Below are 26,515 nucleotides of genomic sequence, written 5' to 3' on the forward strand. Positions count from 1 at the left end.
GAAATGCAGCCATAACTTTAATAGAGTAAAAAACTGAGTAGTAGGCTAAGAAAGGGAGCAACCACCCCAAAAAGATTCTGACCATAGTAAGTTACTATGGTGACAAGGAAGATCAACAAACACACTCAGAAGATAACAAAGTCAAAGCACCTACATCCAAAGCCTCCAAGAAAAATAAGAATTTTTCTCAGGCTATGGAAGAACTCTAAAGGAATTCTGAAAATCAAAAAAAAAAGTTGTAGAGGAAAAATTGGGAAGAGAAATGAGAATGGTGTAAAAGGAAAATCAAAAAAGCTAAAGAGGAGAAAATGCCTTAAAAAGCAAAGTTGGCGAAATGGGAAAGGGCATACAAAAGTTCACTGAAGAAAACCATGCCTTAAAAATAGAGTTGAACAAATGGAAGCTAATGGCTTTATGACAAATCAAAAAATGATAAAAACAAAACCAAAAGAATGGGAAAATAGAAAACCATGTGAAATATCTCATTGGAAAAACAACAGACCTGGAAAATAGATTCAGAAAAATCTATTTCTACCTGAAAGTCATGGTCACAAAAAGAACCTAAATATCATGTTTCAAGAATTTATCAAGGAAAACTGTCCTGATATACTAGATACAGAGGGTAAATTAGAAAGTGGAAAAAATTCATTCCATCATTTCCTGAAAGCTATCCCAAGATGAAAACTCCTACCCAAATCTATTGAGAGTAAATTGATAATGATGGGTTCCTTCTGAGTTTTGTAGAATCCAGATTTGAACTAAATTACAGTGTGTTCTTAAGTGTAATGATTGGGGTAGATTACTGCCACTTTAAAAATTTTGAGCAGTGCATTGACTGGAAATAGGGAGCCACATAAAAAAGAAAACTTGGAATAAATAATCCTTATAATTATTAATTAAGATTTTATTTGATACTCTTTAGAAAATAGATACAAATATAATTGAATTTGTTTCAGTCTCATTTTAAGTAAAATATGTCTCTCTTGGAATTTATTATACTATTTGGCATTAAGACAGATCAAGAAACTTATTAGCTGTGTAGTCTTATCTCAGCTTACCAATTTGTTGATGGTATGAAAATAATGCCTAATATAAATGTAATAATATAGATCTAAATTCTGGAACTTTCAGGTAAAGGAGAAAATATTTTTAAAAATCAGTAAAGAAACAAGTACAGTGGATATACCATCAGGATAACACAAGTTTTGGGAAACTTCCATATTAAAGGACCTAAGAGCACAGGATATGATATCCCAGAGAACAATTGAACTAGAATTAAAACCAAAAATCACATGCCTAGAAAAAAAATGAGTATATAATTGTTCAAGGGGAAAAATAGACATTCAAAGAGACAGAAGATCTTTAAGTTTTTGTGATGAAAAGGTCAAAGGTGAAGAGAAAATATGACTTTCAAATACAAGATTGAGGAGAACCATAAGTAGAGAATCAGAAAAGAGAATTATAAGGAACTTAATAAAATTAATTTGTTTACATTTCTATAGGGGAGAATAATACTTGTAACACAAAAGAACTTTCTCATTATTAGGGCAGTTAGAAGGAATATATATATAGTTCTGGGGGCGGAGCCAAGATGGTGGAGTAAATCCAGGAAACTACTGGAGATTTCCCAGTTTCCCTTGAAAACCACATGAAACCAATCCTCTGAATAGGGTGTGATGGAATGAAACCATGCTACAGATGAAGATAGATTACAAGGACTTTAAGAAAGGTCAGTCTCACTAGGGTGAAAGTGGTGTTAAACACAGCTCAGTGTCTGGGAAAGCTAGAAAGAAGGTCTTAATCAGAGTAGTTCAGCAATTGAGAACCTTGGTTCTGCTTCAGTAGCAGGAAAGACCAATGGGGAAGCCTCTTTCCCAGGGCAGAAGACAAATTGCCAGCCTGGGAAAGCAGGTTATTACCTGTTCAGATCAGGAAGGGCTAACCTCTGATGTGAGCAAAACACCAAACATAAGGGTCACCTGAGCTGGAAATAAAGACTCAGAGTTGTACAAACAGCTTGGTATAACACTTATGTACTACAGGAACAGAGCTCTATCTTAAAAATCACAAAATAGTAAAAGAAAGAAAGAAAATGAGCAAGAAACAGAATAGAACTTTAATCATAAAAGGCTACTATGGTGATAGGGAAAACCAAAACACCAATTGAGAACAGGAAAAAATGCCCACATGGGAAATCTCAAAGGTTGATATGAATTGGTCTCAAACCCAAAAGAGAAGCTTTCCACAAAATGGGAAGCACTTAGGATTATAAAAAGCAAATAAGAGAAGAAGAAGAAAATGGAAAAGAAATTGAGAGATATTCAATAGAAATTCAATAGCCTGGAAAAGGAAAAACAAAAATTAATGAAGAAATCAATTCCTTAACATACATAATAGGCCAAATGAAGGGGAAAAAAAGGAAAAATATCCACCTAAGAAAACACCACCTTCAAAAAAAGAATTAATAAAATGGAAAAAGATATAAGAAAGCTAATTTAAATTATATATTAAAAATTAGAGTGAGACAATTGGAAGCTAATATCTCTATAAAACATCAAGAATCAGTAAAAAATAAAAAGAATGAAAAAAATGGAAGAAAAAGTAAAATATTTTATTGGAAAAACAGCTGACATAAAATAGATCTAGGCAAGAAACAATTCAGAAAATATTGATCTATCACAAGACTTTGACCAAAAAAAAAAAGAAAGAAAGAAAGAAAAAAAATATAACCTGAATAGAATTCTTCAAGAGATCATGAAGGAAAACTGCCTTGATATACTAAATTCACAGGGCAAAATAGTCATTGAGAGAATCAGATCACGCAACAAAAAACCTAGAAACATTGATGCAAAACATTGTCAAGAAAAAAAAATACTGCAGGCTACCTCCCCCCCCCCCCAAGAAAAAAAGGAAAGTGACTACAGTCAGGATTATCCAGGATTTGGCAGTTTCTACAATAAAGGGAGAGAGCATCTTCCAGGAGGCAAAGGACCTGAGATGACAACCAAGAATCAGCTACCCTGTGAGTTTGAGATTTAGTATCTTCTTTCAGGAGAAGAAATAGATCTTCAGTGAAATAATAGTTTCGATCCTTTATATTGAAAATACCAGAATTAAACAGAAAATTAGATCTTCAACACAGGACTCAAGAGAAGTTTAGAAAGATAAACTGATTGGAGAGGATATACATATTATACATAATATATACATATATATGGATGGATGGATGGATATTTATATAATTTATATAAATTTATATAATTTAAAGATTAAATTGTTTACATCCCTAGATGGAAAAATGATACCTGTACCCTCCTGAGAAATGCATGAGTTAGAATTAGAAATGGCATACATGGATGGAGGGATATGAATGGACTCTGATATGATATCAAAAACAAAAGGACAAAAGAATTGTACTGGAAGAAGAGAAAAGGGGAGATAAAATGAGACAAATTAAATCACACGAAGAGGGACAAAAAATCTATTATAATAGAGGGAAAGATGGGGGAACAAGCAATGTCTAAAGCTTAATCTCATCAGTATTGGCTCAAATAGAGAAAAAATCATTCATTTGGGTATAGAAATTTATCTTTATAGAAAGTAGTAGGAGGAAAGTATATAGAAAGTATACTTTATAGAAAGTAGGAGGGAAAGGGAAAAGAAAAGGGAGGAGCTAGATAGACAAGAGGGCAGAAATACTAGGAGAAAGGATTACCCCTTAAGAGAAAAGAGGAGAGGGGATAGAGAGAAGAGCAGGTTGAGGGCTGAGTGGGTTAGAAACAAAACACTACTAAGGAGGAACAGGAAAGAAGGAGAGAACAAAAGTATGTACAGGAGAAAAAAATAGGATATTGGGAAATACACAGCTGGTAATCATATCCATGAATGTGTATAGAATGAACTCCCCATAAAACAAAATGGGATAGCAGATTGGATTAAAAACCAGAATCCTACAATATGTTGTTTACAAGAAACACATTTGAAACAGAGAGATACATAGAAAGTAAGGATAAAAGGCTGCAGCACACTTTATTATGCTTCAAAGTAAAATAAAGAAAAAAAAACAGCTAACAATTCTGATCTCAGACAAAGCAAAAGCAAAAAATCTAATTAAGAGATATAAGGAAAGAAACTACATTTCCTTAATGGGTATAGCAGACAATGAAGTGACATTGATATTAAATGTATATCCACCAAGTGAACAGCATCCAAATTCTTAAAGTTAAGCCAGTTACAGGACAGAATAGCAAAACTATAATAGTGGGGGATCGCAACCTTCCCCTCTCAAATTTAGATGAATCTAACCACTAATTAACTAAAAAGAAATTAAGAAAGTTAATAGAATCTTATAAAACTTAGATAGGATAGACCCCTTGCAAAAATTACTCAGCCCTACATAAACAAAATTTACTATTATTAAATTATATTAGAGCATAAAACCATCACAATCAAATGTTAAAAGCTACCAATAGTAAATGTTTCCTTTTCAGATCACAATGAAATAAAAATTACATTCAATAAAGGGTTAGGGAAAAATAGATTAAAAATCAATTAGAAATTAAATAATGTAATTCTAAAGAATGAGTAAACCGAACAACAAATCATAGATTGACAATGATGAGACAACGTACCAAAAATTATGAGATTCAGCCAAATCAGTTCTTGGATGGAATTTTATATCTCTAAATTGTTATATAAATAAAAGAAAGAAAGAGGAGATCAATAAATTAGGCATGTAACTAAAAAAGCTAAAAAAAAAAATTAAAAACTCCCAGTTAATTCAGAAATTCTGAAAATTAAAGGAGAGATTAATCAAATTAAAAATAAGAAAAATATTGAATTATTGCATAAAATTAGAATTTGGTTTTATGAAAAAACAATAAAATATATAAACCTTTGGTTAATTTGATTAGAAAAAGGAATGAGATAAATTGCTAGCATCAAAAATGAAAAAAGTGCACTTACCACTGATGTAAGAAGCTATTTTGTCAAAATTTATGCCAGCAAATCTGATAATCAAATTGAAATAGATTAATATTTGCAAAAATATAAATTTCCTAGTTTAACGCTTGAGGAAATAGATTACTTAAATAATCCCATTTTAGAAAAAGAAATTGAACAAGCCATCAATGAACTCACTAAAAAAAACTCTCCAGGGCCCGATGGATTTACAATAGAATTCTACCTAACCCTTAATGCACAATTAATTCCAATACTATGTAAACTATTTAGAAAAATAGGCAGAGGAGTCCTGCAAAATTCCTTCTATAATACAAATATAGTGATTATATACTTAAACCAGGAAGAATCAAAAACAGAGAAAAAATATTACAAGCCAGTCTGACTAATGAATATTGATACAAAAAATTTAAATAAAATATTAGCAAAAATATTACAACTTATCAACAAGATAATACACTAAGGCCAAATGTGGTTCTCATCAGGAATGCAGGGCTGGTTCAATATAAGGAAAACTATTGGCATAATTGATCATATAAATAATAAAACTAATGGAAATCATATGATAATCCCAATAAAGCAGAAAAAAGCTTTTGATAAAATACTGCACTCATTCCTATTAACAACAGAAAGCATAGGAATAAATGGAGTTTACTTTAAATAAAAAGCAGTAGCTATCTAAAAACATCAGTGAGCATAATTTATAATGGGGAGAAACTAAACACATCCCTAATAAGACTGGAGGTAAAACAAGTATGCCCATTTTCACCACTATTATTCAGTATAGTACTAGAAATGTTGGCTTTATCAAAAAGAAAAAAAAAAAAACAGAAGTTAAATATACGAAATAAATAATAGCTGTAGTCCTCTGATTGACATGAAACAAGGAATTGGGGGAGGAGGAAGGGAGATAAAGGAAAATAACTTCTCTTTTTCTGTAAAACATAAGGCAAGTTTCTCAGCTAAGAGTCTGGGGACATTAAGAGCTATGGGAAGTCTGAGGAGGAATGAACAGTTTGAAAAGAGTTGATATCTCTACAGAAAAGAAATAATGAGTTGAGTGTATAGAAAGATTATCTAGCAACAGTGAGGGCCTAGTGACATTCTTTAATATAAATTGTAGCATATTTGCTCAGAATTTGAAGATATATACAAAATTGTCACCAGGATTTGATTGTGAGATAGAGCTAGATTACATGTATTTCAAAGAAGATGAGGTTAGTGAGTGGAGAACTGTCTAAGAACAGAGAGATGTTACTCTGGAGTACAGACATATTTTCAAGCATTTGAGAAGAGGGGTAGGTGACAGTAGTAGAGAAATGATTAGAAACGTAGAACAACTAGACAAATATGATGTCTGTGAAACAAAAGGAAGAAAAAATATAGAAAAGAAAAAGGGGTCAATAGTAAGATACTGTTTGTTGATTAGGTCATTGTTGACCTATGCAATTTCAGCAGAGTGCTTGCAATGGAATCCAGAGTCTGGGAATTAAACTCAATTTGAGGAGGAGGAAGAGAAGGCAGAGGAGGGATAGAAATAGGAGGAAGGGGTGAGGGAGGAGAGGGGTGGAAGAGGGCAAAGAGAGGAAAGAGGGAAAGGGGGAGGGGAAGAGGAAGAAGGAGGATAAGAAAGAGCAGAAGAGGATAGAGGAAGAGGGTGAAGGGGAGGGGCAAAGAAGGGGAAATAAGGGAAGGAGAAAGAGAAGGGGAGAGGAAAGACAAGAGGAAAGAAGAGGGGGAGGAGAGGAAGGAAGAGGAGACAGAAGAGGAAGAGGAGTGAGAGAAGGGGAATGGAAATGGAAAAGGGAAGAAGAAAGGGAAGGCAACAGGGAAGGGGAAGGAGTAGGAGTAGGGGTAATAGGAGCAGGAATAATAGTAATAGTACTGTGGAATAGTAGTATGAGGTCAAACATTTTATTGTTGTTTTATTTCTTTTTTTTAAGATTAGGGAGATCTGAACATGGTTATAGGCAGCTGGGTTGAGAGCAATTATGTTGGAGATATAGAACATAAATGAAAAAAGAGGGAACAAGAATCTCAAGGATATATTGGAAAGAATTAGATAGTAACAAATATTTATTTTGTCTACTATGTGCTGGGCACTTTGGCACTGTGAATACAAAGAAATAAAAGGTAATTCATTTCCTATACATGTTTACAGTCTATATGACAAAAGATAAAGGTAGAGTCTGACTAGGATCCTCTGTTACTGGAGAGAAGAGATGGGTAACATCATTGAGAAATTTCAGAGATACGATGCAGGGGGCTAATGAAGCTTATAATGTGGCCTCAGTGATCTGGCTCAAGTAGAAAGTAAGTAATTTGCTTTATGGTAATACTGACTAGGAAGATTCTCCTAGGAATTAAAGTCTGGAGAAAAGGTTTTGGAAGAGTTGCCATGGATAATATGAGAATAATCCATCTTATACTCCATCTTTGTAGATCTTACTGATTTTTCTTCCTTCTTCCTCCTCCTCAAATTTAGAATGAATCTATGTGCCAGGGATCAGCAACTTATTAAAAACTGTCATAGTAAGGTTCTGATTTAGAGATGAGGAAAAGTTGAGAGAAAATTGCAGCAAATTGCACCAGAAAAAGCATTGCAGTCAGTGGGTTTGACTTTTTGCCTTACAATACTCACTTACTAGCTAGTTGACACTTAGTGAGTCATTGAACTTCCCCAAAATCATGTTAACTTTAAATAATAGAGATGGTGATGGAAATAACACCAGCCCTCCAGTCAAGAAAGATCTAGGAGATCTTTGGAGAGCAGTTAAGAACTAGGCCCAAAGGACAATATGCATTCTCATTGATTTAGCAATACCACTACTAGATCTATATCCCAAAGATATCATAAAAAAAGGAAAAGGAATTGTATGTGCAAAAACTATAGCAGCCTTTTAGTGGTGACAAAAATAATTAGAAATTGAGGAGATATCCATCAATTGGGAAATGAGTGAACAAGTTGTGTTATATGAAATTTTGTTATAAGAAATGATAAGCTGGAAGATTCCAGAAAAATCTAGCAAAACTTGTAAGAACTGATGCAAAATTAAATGAGCAGAAACAGGAAGGGATTGTCTGCAGTATTGGCAATGTTGTATGGTGATCCACTATGAATGACTTAGCTTTTCCCAGCAATACAAGGATTCCTAACAAAGGACCCATAATGGAAAATGCTGATGGACTCTGAATGAAGATCATAGCATATTTTTTCACTTTATTTTTATTGTATTTTTTACTTTTTTCTGTTTCTTCTTTCACAATTGTGACTATTTTTTTTTACATTATTGCATATATATATAAAACATTAAATTGTGTTCATTTTAGGCAAAGAGGGAAGGGGAGGGAAGGAGGTTAAAAAATTCTGAAACTCAAAATATGAATGCTAAAAGTAAGAATTTTGTGTCAAGATAGACATGCATTTGGGAGGAAATAAATTATGAGAAACAAAAATAAAATAAAATTATCAAACATATACTTTCTAAAAGAAGATATGGATTCAAATCCTGCTTTACCACTGTTTGACTTATACATCTCTTAACAAATCTGGCCCTTAGGCCTTCATCTATAAAATGAACAGTTTAAATTAAAAGTCTCAAAGGTATTCCAGCTTCCAGCTTTAGATCTTTGATCTTGTGTATTTGTGTGTGTGTGTGTGTGTGTACGTGTGTGTGTAAATTTAAAAAAATTAGAAAAGAATAAAAATAGCCAATGAGGAAAGATGTAATAGAGAATATAGATCAAGGCAATTGAGATGAAATGTAATATTTGGCATGCCTAATATATAGTTAGAATTGCTGAAAATGGAGAATGGCTTCTTAAGAATTTTAAAGCTTTAAAAGGGAGAAACTTGTTCCCAGGTGGAATCATAAAAATAATGAATTGGTTAAAGGACACAAGTGGTATAAAATGAAAAATTTTGTCTTTAATAACAAATGACTTTTATCTAAAATTAATTGATGCTCAATGTTTTAACATATACTTTCTTATAGTAGTGACTTTAAAAAAAAGAAACACACCTTTAAGAAACATTATTAAGCATTCCTGAACAACATTCCATGACCTTGATTTACTAAATAGTTCTTTAACAAATGACTACAGAGAATAGTACGTCATCACTTATAGAGAAAAAAAATCTTCATTAAAAATAAATTTAAAAAGAGGCAGAGCCAAGATGGTGGAGAGGTCACATGCTTCTTTCTGAGCTCTCTTGCTACCCTCACACAAATTATGAAATTCAGCCTCTGAATTAGTGCTAGACCGACAGAATCCACAAATATTAGGAGTGCAGGAAATTAACAGCAAAAGATAATTCCAAAGATCACCAGAAAAGGTCTGTTTTGATCGAGTCAGGCCATGGGAGGAGGTGACTCGGTATAAGCAGGGAGACAGGCATGGAAGCCAGTACACACTGAGCAGACTTTGCAGAGTGCAGTCTCGATGAGGGGAAGAATCTAAGGGGAGGACTCTACCACAGTGTTGGCTACTCTGCCCTGATTGCAAGCCAGTAGATCAGCAGAGAAATTATAAAACATCCAACACAAATGTGGAAATTAAAGACTGTACCCCAAAGCACCAGAATCTCACAGAACCTGGCCACACCCAGCTGACTCAGCACAATCCCATCACAGCCTTTGCTGCTTCTGGGAGTCTATATAGGAAGCTTGGAACCACCTTTCCCCAAAAAGCAGGTCCCAACATTGAAAACAAAACAAAATAAAACAAAACAAAATAAAACAAAACAAAGAAAAAGAGTAAAAAGGCAAAGCTTGCTGAGCTCTAAAAGCCCCAAAGGGGGATATAACCTAGTGCCCACCACACAAGGCTCTCCTGGATGAAATTTTTAAAAGATCTTAAAAGAGAGCTACAGAAAGAATGGGGAAAGGAAAGGAAAACTTTACAAGAGAGTTTGGAAAAGGAATATAACTCATTAAAAGAAAGATTTGATAAAGTGAAAACAGAAAACTCGCTGAAATGTGAAATGTAAAAGGTAAAAGAACACCCAGGAAAACAGAATTTGTGAATTGGAAAAAGAAAATAACTCCTTAAAATTTTTTTGTGAAATGGAAAAAAATTCATAGAACAAAACAACCCAGTTAAAAACTCAAGTAGACAAATACAAAAAGAAATTTTAAAAATGAAGAAATTAATTCATTAAAAATCAGAACTGAAAAAAATGGAAGTTAATGACACAATGAGACATCAAAATATCAGTCAAACAAAACCAAAAAAAATGAAAAAAGAAAAAAATGTTAAATACCTATTTGGGAAAATAATAGGCCTGGAAAATAGATCTAGGAGAGATAATCTAAGGATTATTGGACTCCCTGAAAATCATTATGAAAAAAAGTCAAGACACTATTTTTCAGGCAATCATCAAAGAGAACTGCCCAGATGTCATAGAATTAGAAGGTAAAATAACCATTGAAAGAATTCATTGAACAATCCCTGAAAAAGACCCCAAAATTAAAATCCCAAGGAATATTGTGGCTAAATTTCAGAACTATTGAACCAAGGAAAAATATTACAAGCAGCCAGAAAAAATAATTCAAATACAGAACCACCACAAAAAGGATTACTCAGGATCTAGCAGCTTCCACATTAAAGTACTGAATGGTTTGGAAGCTGATATTCCGAAAGGCAAAGGAACTTGGAATGTAGTCAAGAATAAACTACCCAGCTAAACTGAGAATTTTCTTCCAGGAAAGAAGATGGACATTCAATTAAACAGGTGAATTCCATTTACTGGAAATATTGGGGGGGGAAACTAGGACAGTGATAAATTGTGGGCAAATGAAACCAAGCATTCTGGAGAGCAAATTGCAACTATGCTCAAAGAGTTATCAAACTGTGCACACCCTTTGATCCAGTATTGGGCTTATATCCCAAAGAGAACTTAAAGAAGGGAAAGGGACCCTCATGTGCAAAAAAGTTTGTGGCAGCCTTTTTTGTAGTGACTAGAAACTAGAAATTGAATGCATGCCCATCAATTAGAGATGGCTGAATAATTTGTGGTATGTGAATGTTATGGAATATTATTGTTCTGTAAGAAATTATTGTTCTGTAAGAAATGAGGATGATTTCAGAAAAGTTTGGAGAGAATAACATGAACTGATGCTAAGTGAAATGAGCAGAACCAGAAGATCATTATTCATGGCAACAACACGATTTTACGATTATCAGTTCTGATGTGGCTCTCTTCAACAATAAGATGATTTAAACCAGTTCCAATTCTTCAGTAATGAAGAGAATCAGCTACCCCCAGAGAGAGAACTATGGGAAATGAGTGTGAACCAAAACAGCATTTCCACTTTTTCTGTTATTGTTTGCATACATTCTTGTTTTCCTTCTCAGATTTTTTTTTCTTTCTTTCTAGATTCAATTGTTCATGTATAGCAAGATAACTGTATATATATGTGTATATACTGGATTTAACATATACTTTAACATATTTAACATGTATTGGCCTACCTGCCATCTCGGGGAGTGGGTGGGGGAAAGGAGGGAAAAAGTTGGAACAGAAGGTTTTGCAAGGGTCAATGTTGAAAAATTACCCATGCATATCTTTTGTAAATAAAATGCTATAATAAAAAATTAAATGAAAAGGTATCAAGAAGGCTTTCTTCCATTAGCATATTTCATCTTACATGGTGATTTTTAAAAATTACACAATATAAAATTGATTGCTAACTATTTTATTTTATAGCAATCAGTAAGATTACTTTCAGTAGCAGATCATAATTATAGGGAAGCATATAGATTCATAATATATGTCAATGATTTCTTTTACTTACATACTAAAAATAAAATACTGTGCAAGATTAATCTTTGTTCATCAATTTTATTGATTCAAAATCAATTGTTAGAATCACTTAAGTGTTTGATTATTTAAACATTTTGCCAGCTCATTTTCTAAGTTTAAATGTGCACTTTCCTATACATCAATACTGATCTTACTGAGCTAATACTAAATTAGCTATTCCATTTTAGAATTGTTTATGGTAATATACAATTAACTTTTTGTCATAGCTTACTTTTATACTTTTTTCTTTATTTTAAAAAAATTCCTAAATAAGGTAAAATTGAGTCAGGGGAGCCAATGTGCACATATACATACATATTGTGCATTTATGTGTATATATAATGTGTGTATGAAATTAAGAAATATATGTGTATATACACTCACATATGTGCAACAAGTAGAACCTCAGAGTTATGTTCATTTTAATTGCTTAAAATATTAATGATTTGGAACATTTTTTTCTTATGGCTATTGGTAGCTTGTTTTACTACCTTGAAAACTTCCTGTTTATTTTGACTATTTATCAATTGAGAAAAGGATTTTATTTCTACAAATTTGTATCATTTCCTTATATATCTTATAAATAAGAGCTTTATCAAAGAAATTTGGCAATGTTCAGAAAAAGGAAAATTAAAAATGTTGGAGTTGCTTTGACATAAAAACAAAACAAAACAAAACAAACAAACAAACAAAAATGCACTTTTGATAAAACTTTGGGAATTGAACCAGTCATTCTGAAAGCAGTTTTGAAGTGTGGTCTGACAAGTACTGACAAGTCTTACCTACCCTTACCTACATGATGAAAAAGATTATTTCAGGGAAATCTGGAAAACTTGTATGAACTGATGCAGATTAAAGCAAAAAGAACCAGGAGAATAATTTATAATAACTGTTTCAACATAACAATAATTTCATAAAATAAACCATTCTGAAAGACTTAGGAACTCTGATCATTTGAATAATTAACATGGTCTAAAAACTGATAATGAAGAATATTGCCTAACTGGATTAAACATGGAAAACCCATTTTTGGACATAGAATGTGTAATTTTTTTTTTCCTTGACTATTCATGTGTGTTACAAGAATTTGTTTTTTTTTTTTCTTTTCTCCCCCCTTCCCAAAAAAGAAAGAAAAAAAATGCCTGTTAATTTTAAAAATACATATGCAATACTTAGGATGGGAAACTCAACAGATTACCTCTTAATCATACTGCATCCATAAAATCTATGAAAGTGTTATGAATTCTGACAGACCTTACAGCACCATTCCTCTGGACAGAATTTAGCCTAATAGAAGAGAAAATGATTACATACTCAAACACAGCTGTGATCTCACTGATTTGAAAGTTTCTACCAACAATATAACCTATATATACTTGCACATCCTTTACCAACCTAAACCATATCCTACTCTAATAGTTGTCATCAAGTACTTACTGTCTTAAATGTCTATATTACAATGGGTCACTTAATATACTTAAAGCCTCTTGCTTTCTTCTGAAATCATGAGCGTACTAATGGGTGTCCATTTGTTATCTCTTATGTTCACCATTTAGCTAGCCCATCTTCTTTTCCTGTCATACAATTCCCTATTTAAAAGCTTAAATTCTAATTTATCAAATAAAACAAGCATTTCCATAACATAATACAACAAAAGATGATTGATTGTACATGGAACTGCAAATCTAATATGTACAAGTTACTATCCTTTCAAATATACAACAAAATTATCATGTAATTTTTTTTCTTTTTTTAACTTTTGCATACATATACAAAACTATTCTATCTACACTTATATTTATCAGTTCTTTCTCTAGATGCACATAGCATTTTTTTCATGTGAGATCAAATGTATTAATAATAGACAAGAACATTTATTTGCTCAAAGTCGTTCTTTTTAAAAATACATTGTTTGAAACAAATACAAAATAGAAAAAAACAGAAAAGAAGAAAAAATTGTCATGTGCACAACAAAATATGAGAGTATTCAAAATATGCAACAATAATTTTCAAATTATATTCAGAATTCTCCATTTTTGCTTTCTTGTAGGTTTTCTTTTGTCCTCTGCTGTTCACTTTAAATTTTTTTTTTATTTTTTTCCTCTTTCCTCCCTCCATGTCTCCCTAGTAAGTTACAGTTAAATACTGTTATATTTATGTATCTATGTATATGTATAATATATACACATACTATAAGGCTACATATACATTGATGCCTAATATACACATATATTATACACATATACATTTAAATATATATATATATATATATATATATATATATATATATATTTGTAAGGTTGTATTATGCTTGTTTGTCCTCTGCTTCTCTGCAGATAGATAACATCTTCCTTTGTAGGACAAAGTCTTTAAAAAATATTCTAAACCCACTAAATAAATCATTTCCTATTCCACAGCTATATTCTAACCTTACACTATCTAGTTGTGTTCAATACTCTAAAACAATATTAACTTTAACTTTGTCTGAGTTCAATGATTACTACCTCTGCTTTTTTCTATTAAGTTCTATTCCTGATTGTTATTATTGTGTTTGTGTACATCTCTTCTATTTTATCCCTGCTGACTTTCCTAGATTATTCTCTGGAAAAAAAAGGTCCTCAGATAACAGTACTTAGAAGACCTAAGAAAAATCATTCTCTGAGACAATAGCATTGGTTTTCAGTAGCATTACATTATTCCTATCAGCCAGTTTGAATGTTACTGTTTCCAGAATTTTGAAACTGAGGAATTAAATTTTTAAATATGTTTGGGAACTATGGGAATATTGTATAATAATTATTTGTATAGTGACTGGCAGATATATGGATTTGATTTTTGTTAACCTAAATTGGTATGAAGTCAATACATATGAAGAAACCATGTTTTAAGATTTTAAAAGTGAGAGGTTAAAAGCCAGAATAGAGGATTGGAAAGTAGCAAATGCAGAAACTAAATACATGAGAAAGATTAAAGAAGCTACTTACAGAATTCAGAAGTTGGGACCTGATGGAAGAGAAAGACTGGAGAAGCAAAACTGAGAATTTAATAAACAGATTGGAGGAAATCTTTGCTATTTGAAATGGTTTATTGTAGGATGTCAGTAAAGAGTTGGTATGAAAAAGGATCCTCCCCTTCTCTTTGTGTCTCTCTGTCTTGTCTCTCTGTGCCTCTGTGTCTGTCTCCGTCTTTGTGTCTTTGTCTCTGTATCTGTCTTTCTGTCTCTGTCTCTCTCTCTCTTTCAGTCTCTGTCTCTTTCTGTCTCTCTCTGTCTCTCTGTCTCTCTCTGTCTCTGTCTCTCTGTTTCTCTCACTCACTCTTTCTCTCTCTCTCTTTCTCTGCCTGTCTCTCCTCTCTTTACTCCTTTCTCTTAGATTATATTTGATAAGAAAAAGCATCTTAAAGACTTCATTACATTCCCTTTTTTCCCTCTCTGGTTTGAGTGATAAATGCTTAAAAGCCTTTAGAAAATAAACCCTAATGCTTTTGAAGAACCCAGTACTAAACTGAATAGCTTGAAACTGAAGGAAATTAGAAAATACTCAAAAGTATAGCACTGCAGACTAGAAGCTTAAAGGCTTAGCTTAAAAAAACAACTTATAAACACTGCTTCTGTGTCTTCAATACAGGACAAAAATGCTTTATTTTACAGGGAAAGGGGAAAAAGACTCATATGAGAAGAGTTCTCAGTAGCTGATGCAGACTGATCCATAAACATCCATACTTATTATCTGGAAGTATAAATTGCCGAAGGTACATGGTTTTCCTTACTTATATGATCCATTGTTAATTTTCTGTAACTATGCCTAACACTCATCCCCATTTATACTGTGTAGAATTAGTGGGAAAATGTGATACCAGTTTAAGACTGAACTGGAATGCTTACATTATTCTTTTATATCTAATAATAAATGTTATTATATGATTATTTTGCTTTTTAACTTTTATTTTTACTCAGTAAATGTTTCAGATTAAAGTGTTATTGACTTTCGGTTGATTTTGTGTAAATAGCACACTTGTGGGGGATCAGGTGCTAAAGTTGTGAGTATTGCTAACAATTTCCCCAACACTAGGGTTATCTCTAGATCTCTGAAAAGTTTATTTTTATGGCTGAAACAATATTACCTGGCAACTTGAATGTAGAGTAAGAGTGAAAATCAGCCTCAAGCAGAGAGAGAGAGAGAAAGAGAGAGAGAGAGAGAGAGAGAGAGAGAGAGAGAGATTCTATTTGAATATATGTATATAAGAGGATATTTATTTAAAGGGTCAGTATTGTATTCCCTTTGTCTCTCCCTCAATACATATATATGTAAATATATACATACGTATGTATATATTTGTGTATAGGTATGTGTGAGTAGGTATATGTTTATATGTGTATATATATATTTGTATATGTATATCATACTCTAGGAATTCATCCAAGATTAATTGTGGCATCCTTTTTGTATTGGTACAGACCTAATGAAAATTTTTTTTCATTTAATACTTATTGAATGTTGTAGTGTCATTGGGATCCACTAAAGGTGAAAATATATTTTAAACAGTTTTCTGATGCAATTTTATTTATGAGTTAAACTAATTTTTGATGTAATTTTGTTTGAATAGTGATCCAGGAAAAAATAACTAACTTTGATGATTTTTCCATTAACAGAGAAAAACAAGGAGACATTCAATAATAGGGAAAAAGTATTTTTTAAGAGTGAGATATTCACTAAACAGCCTCTAGGCCATTTAGGGAATCTTCATGAGGCTATTCCTGTCTGTAATGAAAGTTCTCAGAAATCTTCAAAAATAACAACACATCAAAAGTATAATTAGGGACAGCTAGGTGGTGCACTAGGTAGAGCAAAAGCCTTGAAGTCAGGAGAACCTGAGTTCAAATCTAGCCGCAGACACTTAACACTTCCTAGCTGTGTGACCCTGGGCAAGTCACTTAATCCCAATTGCCTCAGGAAAAAAATAAATGAAATAAAAGTGTTATCAGACTACCCAGTTGTTCTTATACATCACCTATAGCAGTAATGAAGAATTAAAAAGAAAGAAAACTAAGAATCTGGATGAGTCTAAACTACTGTATTTTAGAGGAAAGCACTGAAGTCAACTAGTATAGAGCCCAGATTTCCCTTCCTTTTCTAGTTGTTGACTCTGATTCACCTGAATTGTTGATCTCATCCATGGTTTAGCAATTAAAACTGCACAATTTTTGTTTGTTCAATTAAATTGCTTTCTTTAATTTTGTCAGTAAGTTTTTCATATTTCATAAATGATCACAATATATTAATATGTCAATAGTCTCAATTACCTCTTTGATCTACCCTTTCTTTTGGGTATACAAATATGGGAGGACCAAGATCACCCTCTCTTGCCTTTCCCTATAGTAAAACACTCATGTACCCCAGATTACGCAAGCCTATCATAAGTGGTGGGTCTGGGGATTGCACTCATATCCAAATTCATGGTTATTCAATTTTAATTAACTGTAATCACTTTACAAAAATGTTGTATATTACTTCCTGTCTGTGAATGTGTAAAAGGTTTCCTTAATTCAAAGATAATTTAAAACAGAAGGGAAAAAAAATAAAGTTTCATCCTACCCACTCAATGAATGAGCTTCCAAAAGAAGATGGGGGACTGGCACCATGAGGATTGGGTTCTTGCCTTTGACTGGTAGTTATCCTTCCATCCTTCAGGTGAGAAAGCAAATCACTTCATGGTGATAGTTGTTTGTGACAGTACTTAGCCCTAGGTCACTCACCTCCCCATTCAACTAAGGGTCCCCTCTGCCAAGGATCATTCAGATTTTTTGGGATGAAAATTAATTTTGTACTCTCTCAAATACCAGGCATTTCAAATTTCTTCACAGATTTCTGAAAATAATAGAGAACACAATTGGTGGTATGAATCTACATTTCACTTAGATAAATAAGATAACTTTAAAATGAAAACAAAATAATAAAAGACTCAAAAAATTGTAGAATACCCAAAAGAGTTTAAGTATTTGTGAGCAATTACTCTGAGTTTTTTTGAAAAGAAACATTTTATGCTATGGACCTCTAATCCATAAGAACTTCAGAAAAGCTGTTTGGATATATTTCACCACAGGGCAGGTAGGCTAGTTTTGCCGAAATGAAAATACAGGTTTTCTAAAATGAAACACAAACACACATACCCAAACATTTACAAACATGTGTACACATACATATATATGTGTGTATGTATGATTTCATCTCCATGGATTCATTGAACCGCCTTCTGTAATATATTAATCCTGTGCTTTATAAGAATAGATACTACTTTAAGAAAAAATACAAAAGTAGTAAATCTTTAAGAGCTCACCTGAATGACTATCAATCATGTTTGTCACAACTGTTGATGTGGCAGGAATGAAATGTCATTCAATCACACAAATACAAAATAAAGTAGGGTTGAAAACAACAATAGCTACAAAAAATGATAAGAACTGAGAAATTATTGTTACAAAGCAACTAATTAATCCTAAGAAAAACAAAAATTTTCAAAGTAACCTGAAAGTGACAGGAATTGTTATTGATTTCTCTATAAAATGACAAAGAATTCTTGCATTTCTAAGAACAGCAAGAAGACTGTTAAAAGAAAAAAAAAAGAATAGCTGCTACAAAAAAAAGGTAAATTAAATTTAAAAAATTATAATGAGAAAGATAATATAAAACTAGAGATTGGATAAAAGTAATTCTTACTGAATAAATTAACTTTTTTTTCTTTGAAGTCTATATTGAAACCATTGTCAAAATCCCAGGAGAAACTATAAGATCATCTTCATCAGATTTTAAAACATCCATTCCCTGAAGAAATTTTAAAAGAGTTTTTTTAATTCCAAGTAAGTCCTATCCTACTTGATAAAATAATAAACACTGATAAATATATTGATATTGTTCCAGAATGTACAGAAATTCCCAAATAGTTTTGGAATATTACTAACAAGATGCTATATCATTCCACATGTTATAAAAATTTATGCATGTGAAAGAATTAGCTTAAAACCTGATTTCTATGACTTGTAGTTTTCACAAGATTTCCTCTACATAATTTGGAAAGATCAAACCATCCTCAGAGGCTATTCAGTAGAATATTCTATATTCTGATACATATCAGAATAATATACTGATTCAAAAGTTTTTTGATCTAGTCAGATAACAAGAATCAGAGGTGATATAGAAATATGTATATGACTAAGGCTGAGAATGATAGGTGAGTTCAGTTTCCACCAAGACACTCAGCATCCTCATCCACCAAAGGGGGAAAAAAGACAGCAATGAAATATAAGCCCAGTTACTGGTAAACATTTCCACCATAGACCAAGATTCCATAGAAAATCAAGATGGCTAATGAAATTCTAACTTCTCATACCCCTTTCTCTTCTCTCTTCCCATTTCCACTAAAAAAGAGTTCTATGTCTTAAGTTCCATTTCCTCTCAAAATGTTCCCTACTTGTTCAATAATACTTTAATTCCTTCTTTCGCTAGATAAAAGATTAAATGGATGGTAATTGGTCTGCATGTTTGCCTTTAATTTCATTTAAAGACTACAAACAGGAATGTCTTTGGCAATTGGGCTAGGTAAAATTTAATTACTTAGGGAGTTTCCCTTTCCCACTTAGTTGTAGAGACTTCCAAGGGGCTTGAGAGATGATATGACTTTGTTAATAACATTAAGATTCTATATTTTTTTAATCTCTTTGAATTAACAGAAAAAAGACTTTCCATAGTTGGCTATTCCATAGGTATGTAAGAGTCACTGTTCATTGTTTTTAGAAGGATCTCTATGAGGGTAACTCAGGTGAGTCTCCAGGAAGAAGTCTATTGTAAAAGATAAGGCCTCAGCAAAAGTCAAGCTTCTGGTAAGAGATAGGGATCATTTATAAGAATTCAGTTTCTCCCATCTCCAGAAATATATATATATATATACATAATCTGTAACTATTTCCTTTTAAGACAGAACCATGAATATTAGTAATTCCCATTCCCAACTTTTCTAAAAGTTGAAGGGAGAAAAAATTTCCTCATAACTGCCTGTCTCTGTGGAGGGACTTGGATTTGGATGGCATCTTGAAATAGACATTCATACATACATGGATGGATGGGGTCTATATAGACATAATAGACATTCATGCAAATTTATAAAATATATGCATGCTGTGTGCATGTGATATCTTTATGTGCACATGCACACATAGACAACATATATACATATACCTATAAACCCACACATGCGCATGTATATCTACCCAAATCTGTGATTTCACTAACAAAGAACTAGTGAAAAAATTTTCTTCCTTTGCCATAGGGAATTTTTTATCTACTTTATAATTTGTGATCTTAGGGAGTTGGCTGGGGAAATGACTTATTTTGGATTGAACAAGCAGTATGTATCTGAAGCAGGACTTTACCTCATATCTTCCTGATTCTGAGGTTTACTACCCAGAGCGGACATGATATACCTAAGAACTCAAACTGACTCAACTCAAACTGCTCTCCTCACTATTACCAATGCTCTCTTAATTGTCAAATACTTTAGTTTTTTATTCAATCATTACTATTATTTATTTCTCTTTGGGATTTAATAGTCTATCAATCCCTCTCTGAGGTTTTTGTTTTGTTTTGTTTTTGAACATACTCATTCTTGGTCTTCTTCTTAATCATGTCTTCAGTCAACTTTGCTGGGCCATAATTCTATATCTTCTCAATATAGGTACCCAAAAGTATGAAATCTAGGTTCATTTCTCTTCTGTCTCTATACTTTACTTTGGTGACTTTATCAACTCTGTGAATTTAATTGCTATTTTTATTCAAATGATTCCAAGATCTATATAACCAACTCTAATATTTCTCTTGAACAATTGTCCATTATCCACAGTTATCTAAGGTCTATTGGCCATCTCAAACTCAACATGTTTAAAACAAGGCCCATATTTCTTTTTTTAAAGCAATAAAGTGATTAAATTTAGATGTATGGGAGTGGAATCACTATGGTAAATTGGGGACAGCTATCAGTTTAACTGTCCAAATAGTCCCTTTCAAACAACTTTAAAATAATACCTGAAATCAATTTTTTAAAAAGCAAAGGCAGGAAAAACCTATTTCAATGGAGGAAAAATAGAAGAGTAGGTGAAAGGCATCATTTGAGCCTTACTCTCATATGTATTGACTCAAAGGGGAGAGATGATATATACACTCAGAAATCTATTTTACCAGACAGATAAGGAAGAGGGGAAGAAATTAAGTAAAAGTTGAGAGTAGGGAGGAGAAACTGATAGAAGAGAAGACAAACAGAAGCAAAAATACAATCAAGGTAAATAGGTAGTAATTATAACTGTGAAAGTGAATGAAAGAGAAGCATTCTGGGAAGATGGGAGTAAGTCAGAAAATTCTAAGCTCTCCAGATTTATTCCACAAACAGAAGAAAAGTGTAACTCAGGAAGAACAGAGACTGGTGAAAAACAAGTAGATTTGGGGCAGAAAAGGAGTAGTCCTGGAAGGACCAACAGAAAAGACCCCAAAAGATCCCAGGTCTAAGGGTTTAAGCAATGTAGAGTATAAAAACCTCCAGGCTAGCCCTTAAGAAAAAAGTATGTGCAGATCCCTGGGGCTAGCTGGGTTTATAGGGAGCCTAAAGTACAACCACAGGAACTTTCACCTCCCTAACAGCAAAAGGAAAGTGGGAGTCTGGGAGTCTGAGTCCAGGAGGACTGAGGGAATTTCTGTCGAATAGGAGTGTCAGTCACAGCTATGCTACTGAGACACAGCCCTGGGTGAAAAGGAACCAACACACCTAGTGAAGGCAGAAGCAGTGGAACAAGGAGGCACTTACTAGAGGGAGGAGCTATAGGTTTAGGGTTCTAGCCCAGAAAAAAAGAGCTGAAGTGGAGTTAGAGGCACCTTCTACCCCTTCACTCTTAGCCCAAGATTAGAACCCAACCATAGAAATTTACTATGAGTATAAGGATAATCAAGGTTCATCTTCAGAGGGCAGGGAAGTTTTAAAAAAGGCTCTTCTACCCAAAAAGAGTAATATTTTAAATATCTACCAAGAAATAAAACAAAATAGAATGAAAAAAATAGAACAGAATATGAAACATCAGAAAAACAACACAACTGGAGAATAGATCTAGAAAAGAAAATATAAGAACATTTGAACTACCTGAATTTTATATTAAACAACAAAAACTAATTAAAATTATATAGGATTTATCAACAGCCACCATAAAAAAACTTCAGATTCTGTAATAATATATATCAGTAATCAAAAGAACTAGGCCTGTAGCCAAAAATATATCAAAACTATAATAGATAAAAAAAGAAATAGCATTCAGCAAATTTGCAGATTTTCAGGATGTTATCTAAAACCCAAATTTAATGGAAAACAACATAGGAGCCAACATTGAAGATTTCAAGAGATTCAACGTGGGCAAATTATTTATTCTTTATTTGGAAATACATACTGTATGTTTAAGATTGCCATTAGTAAATGAATAGCTCAAAAGAAAGGTTAGGGCATATTTGAATATCATCTGACTTTAAAAAGCAAAATTGTCTAGAAAAATGTAAAAATAGCAATCAGGTAAAAATAGCAATTAGGTTAAACAAATGTGGTGCAGAAGAAGGATAGACACAGAGGCATTAGAGGGAGATGTGGGCTAGTAGTTCTAAAATCTTACTCATGTCAGGAATAGGTTAAATAGGGAACATTGCATATACATGCACACACACATATACACACTCTCACATACACACACAATGAAAGAATATATAGCACCCTCCAAAATCTATAAAGAAATAGGAGAGAGAGAATAGGATAAATGGGGTATAAAAAATGTATAAATTTATAATAATGGGAGGTGTACAGATTGAGGATAAGAATAAGATGCAATATAAAAGGTTGTATACTTTATGTCAATAGGACAAACTGTATAAATTATTGGGAAAGGGATTACAGGGGGGAAAAAGTGAAAAAGGATTTTGTGCCCTACCAAAGGATGTTTAGATTAATTAGAGTGGGATTAGATATGCAGATTAATAGAAAAGATATAAAGAGGAAAGGAAAAAGTGGAGGGGAAAGAAAAAGGAAGGAACCATAGATAGGGGAAAGTTAAGTAATAGCAAGGCAACAAGAGGAGAACTAAAATATAAGAGTGAGGAGGGATAGGAAATAAGAAATATACCCAAATACAGTAACAAGGATCAGGAGTAGAATTTATTAGAAAAAAAATTGAGTAAAAAGAGAAAGACTAATAATCCTCAGTCTCAGGCAAAGTCAAACTCAAAGATTCAATCAAGAGACAAATATTCATTATGTCAGCCATATTAATATTGTTTTAGATGCATATTTACACATGTGTGAGCACATAGCATTTGAACATGTGTGTATATAGATATCTGTATGGGTTAAATGGGTGAGAATATATACATATAGATACATTTTTTATTGTAGCATTCTCAAGAGAATTGGGAAAGATGAAAGGAGAAAAAAGAATAAAATAAAAAATGCACAGCAGAGAAAAAAGAATAATCTACCAGAAAATAAAGAAAGATGGATAGTCATGAATATAAACTCTTATTATATATGTTTTCTTGAAATGAAAATTTGTCATATATTTTGAATCCTCTCTGATGTTCTGCTGGGAACATGGCAATTTTTTTTATTTGTTGTTTGTTTTTTATTTTTTCTCTGTCTTGTCATATTTTGTTTTCTTTTTTGTATATTGTTGATTTTTAAAAAAAATTTAAAGAAAGTGAATGGAATGAACTCTTCAGTAAAACAGAAGCAGATGGCAAAGTGGATAAAAAACCAGAAACTTACAATATATTGTTTACAAAATTACACATGAAAATGAAATACACAAAATAAAGTTAAGGGGATGGAGTAAGATATCTTTATGCTTCACATGAAGCACAGAAATAGAGTCAGGAATAGCAATTTTGGGTTTCAGACGAAGCTAAAGCCAAAACATTGAATTTTGGTAAGAGATATCACAGACTTGAAGTATCAACAGTAAACATGTAGGCATCAAGCTATATAGTATCCAAAAGCTTTAAAAAAGAAGAGGAAGAGACAGTAAAACTATGTTAATGGGGGGAGGGAAGGAGTCTTCAAATGACTCCTTTCAAAATTTGATAAATCCAATCAAAAAAATAAACAAGGAAGAAACTAAAAAGCTAAATTGAAGCTTAAAAGTTTGATACAATAAACCTTTGGAGAAAATTATATGAGAACAGAAGAAATGTACCTCATTTTTTTATTTCATCAGCAATGGGTATCAACACAAAAAGAAAGCATGTAATAGGTCACAAAAATCTCAATATCAAATGTTTGGAAAAAGGCAGAAATATTAAATGTATTCTGTTTGGATAAAAATAAAAAAAATTACATTCAAAAATGGTAGAAGGATAAATTAAAAAGTAATGGGAAACTTAATAATCTAACCCTAAAGAATAAGTAAGTGGGTAAAAGAACAAATGATAGAAGCTATCAATAATTTCATTAAAGAGAATGATACCAATGAGATAATATGCCACAATTTATTTTATGTATCTAAAAAAGTACTTAGGGAAAATGGATTTCTTTAAATTCTTACATCAACCAATGCAAAAATAACAAGTGAGTGAATTAGACATGAAAAAGAAAAACCTTGATAAAGAACAAATTGAACATTTCCATTTAGCATCAAATTGGAAATTCTTAAAATCAAAGATCAGTAAGTTTGAAAAAAAGAAGGAAGGAAGTAAGGAAGAAAGGAAACGAAATGAGGGAGGGAAGTAGACAACTGGTGAACTCTGCAGATCAGAGCATATTTTTTTACTTTATTTCTCATTTTTTTCCTTTTAATATAGTTCTTCTTTCACTAATGTGAATTATACAAAATATATTTTATATATAATAGCACATGTATTAACTATATAAAATTGCCTACTATCTTTGGAAGAGAAGTGAGAGAAAGGAGAAAGGAAAAAAGTTCATAATTCAAAATCTTATAAAAGTGAATGTTAAAAATAAGATTTTGACTGAGAAAATGAAATACAATTAAAAACAGAAAAATAAAGAAATTAAGTTTTTAAAAAACAGGACAAGAACTATATGAATTTCATACAAGTGAGGTGAGAAGAATCAGGAGATTATTGAGAATGGTAAGGGTAATGTTATAATAATCATTAGTTGTGAAAGACTTGGCTACTTTAATACATTCAAAAGAATTCCAAAGGACTCTTGAAGGAAAAATGCTATCCAATTTTCTGAGAGAAAACTGATGAACTCAGTGCAAAATGAAGTATAATTTTCTTTATTTTTCTTGGGTTTTTTTTGAAGTATGGCTAATATGGACATAATGTTTTGCATCTGTAATTAATATTGCATTGCTTACCTTCTCAGTGGGTGAGGAAAGGGAATGGGAGAGAGAGAATTTGATCTCAAAACTTTTAAAAAGAATGTTTAAATAAATAATATTAATCTTTACATGTCTTTATGATCTGTCCTTCCCATTGTGCCCATGGGGAAAACAAAAACAAACAAGTAAGCAAATAAAATTTCTTATCATGAACCAAATTCTTACATTGTTCTTACCTTAAAATTAATTTAAATTCATTACCTCTTTGGCAGGAGATTAGAGATATGTTTTATTTTCTGTCCTGGATTAATGATTTGTCATTACATTCATTTCTAAAAATTGAATTCTAAAATATTTCAAAATTATTTTTATAATGTCATTGTATAAATATTCATTATCATTCCTTCCAAACCCATTCATCTTTTACATTACTATTTTTCTTTAAGGTTTCACTGTGTTTCCAGTTACCTAGATTCCTAACTTCAAAGTCATGAAAGAAATCAAGAGAATTACAACCAAAAGTAGTTAATTGTGGGAATTGAGTGAATCACACTGACCATTTTATGACTCAATGCTGGAGTTAACTCTTTTCTCTTTCCATTCTGGCCCAAATTATATTTTGTGAGAAAACTTTCTTCAGTTGTGGGAATTAAGAGAAAACATTCTTGCCTCAAACTCAGTCTGGTCTGGTTTTGGATGATGTACTTCCTATTTAGAGACCCTTAGCAGAAGACTTAAGTTATGCTGACCAGTAATCCAATTAGATCCAAAAGTAGATAAAAGCAATTTTTTAACAATTGCACATTTTAAGGAACCCATTCGACTTATCAGAAAACTTATTTCCATATTTATCAATCAGTTATTGTTTGAATGTTCCTTTAATTGTATATAGACATTTTATGGGAGCGAGAGGTGAGGAAAGGACAGCTCTTGTTTCCAATTTTAGGAAATTGAGCCTGTTAGCTCTCCCCATCTCAATTTGGAAAGTCCCTAATTTTTCTTCCAATTAGAAATCAAATTAGCTAATTTTGTATTCTGGTTAATTGTTTTCTCTTAATTAATTGGTCTTATTTCATTAATTGTTATTTAATGTATACTAGTATGTAATGTATATGTATACTAGATCTAATGCCAAAACTAAGGGAGGAAAATGGGTCCCAATTTCTTGGGCAATTGGTATACATTGCCTAATAAATTGATATGCTCAAAGTTCAAACTTTTGTTTGCTCAGTCATTTCATCTTTCAGCAGCTACAGTTAGCCCTGACTTCTCCCTCTTCCTGATCCCCTAATCTATTAATTTTCTAAATATTGTTATCTTTCTTCACAACTTCTTTCATATTAATCCTTTATAATCATGTATATAATCACTACTTTGTTTAGCTTCCTACAACC

The 26,515-nt window shown here is 32.2% G+C and overlaps 1 long non-coding RNA gene across 1 annotated transcript in view; it reads right to left on the bottom strand.

Moving 5' to 3' along the window:
- LOC116419932 overlaps positions 1-17,627 on the bottom strand; it is a 57,752-nt gene extending 40,125 nt beyond the window's left edge. Inside the window, exon 1 of the long non-coding RNA XR_004230254.1 lies at positions 17,520-17,627. This is a non-coding gene — a long non-coding RNA (uncharacterized LOC116419932). The remainder of the gene's footprint in view (positions 1-17,519) is intronic.
- Positions 17,628-26,515: the final 8,888 nt, after the last annotated feature.

Source organism: Sarcophilus harrisii, chromosome 6, assembly GCF_902635505.1.
Source record: "Sarcophilus harrisii chromosome 6, mSarHar1.11, whole genome shotgun sequence".
Classification (NCBI taxonomy): domain Eukaryota; kingdom Metazoa; phylum Chordata; class Mammalia; order Dasyuromorphia; family Dasyuridae; genus Sarcophilus; species Sarcophilus harrisii.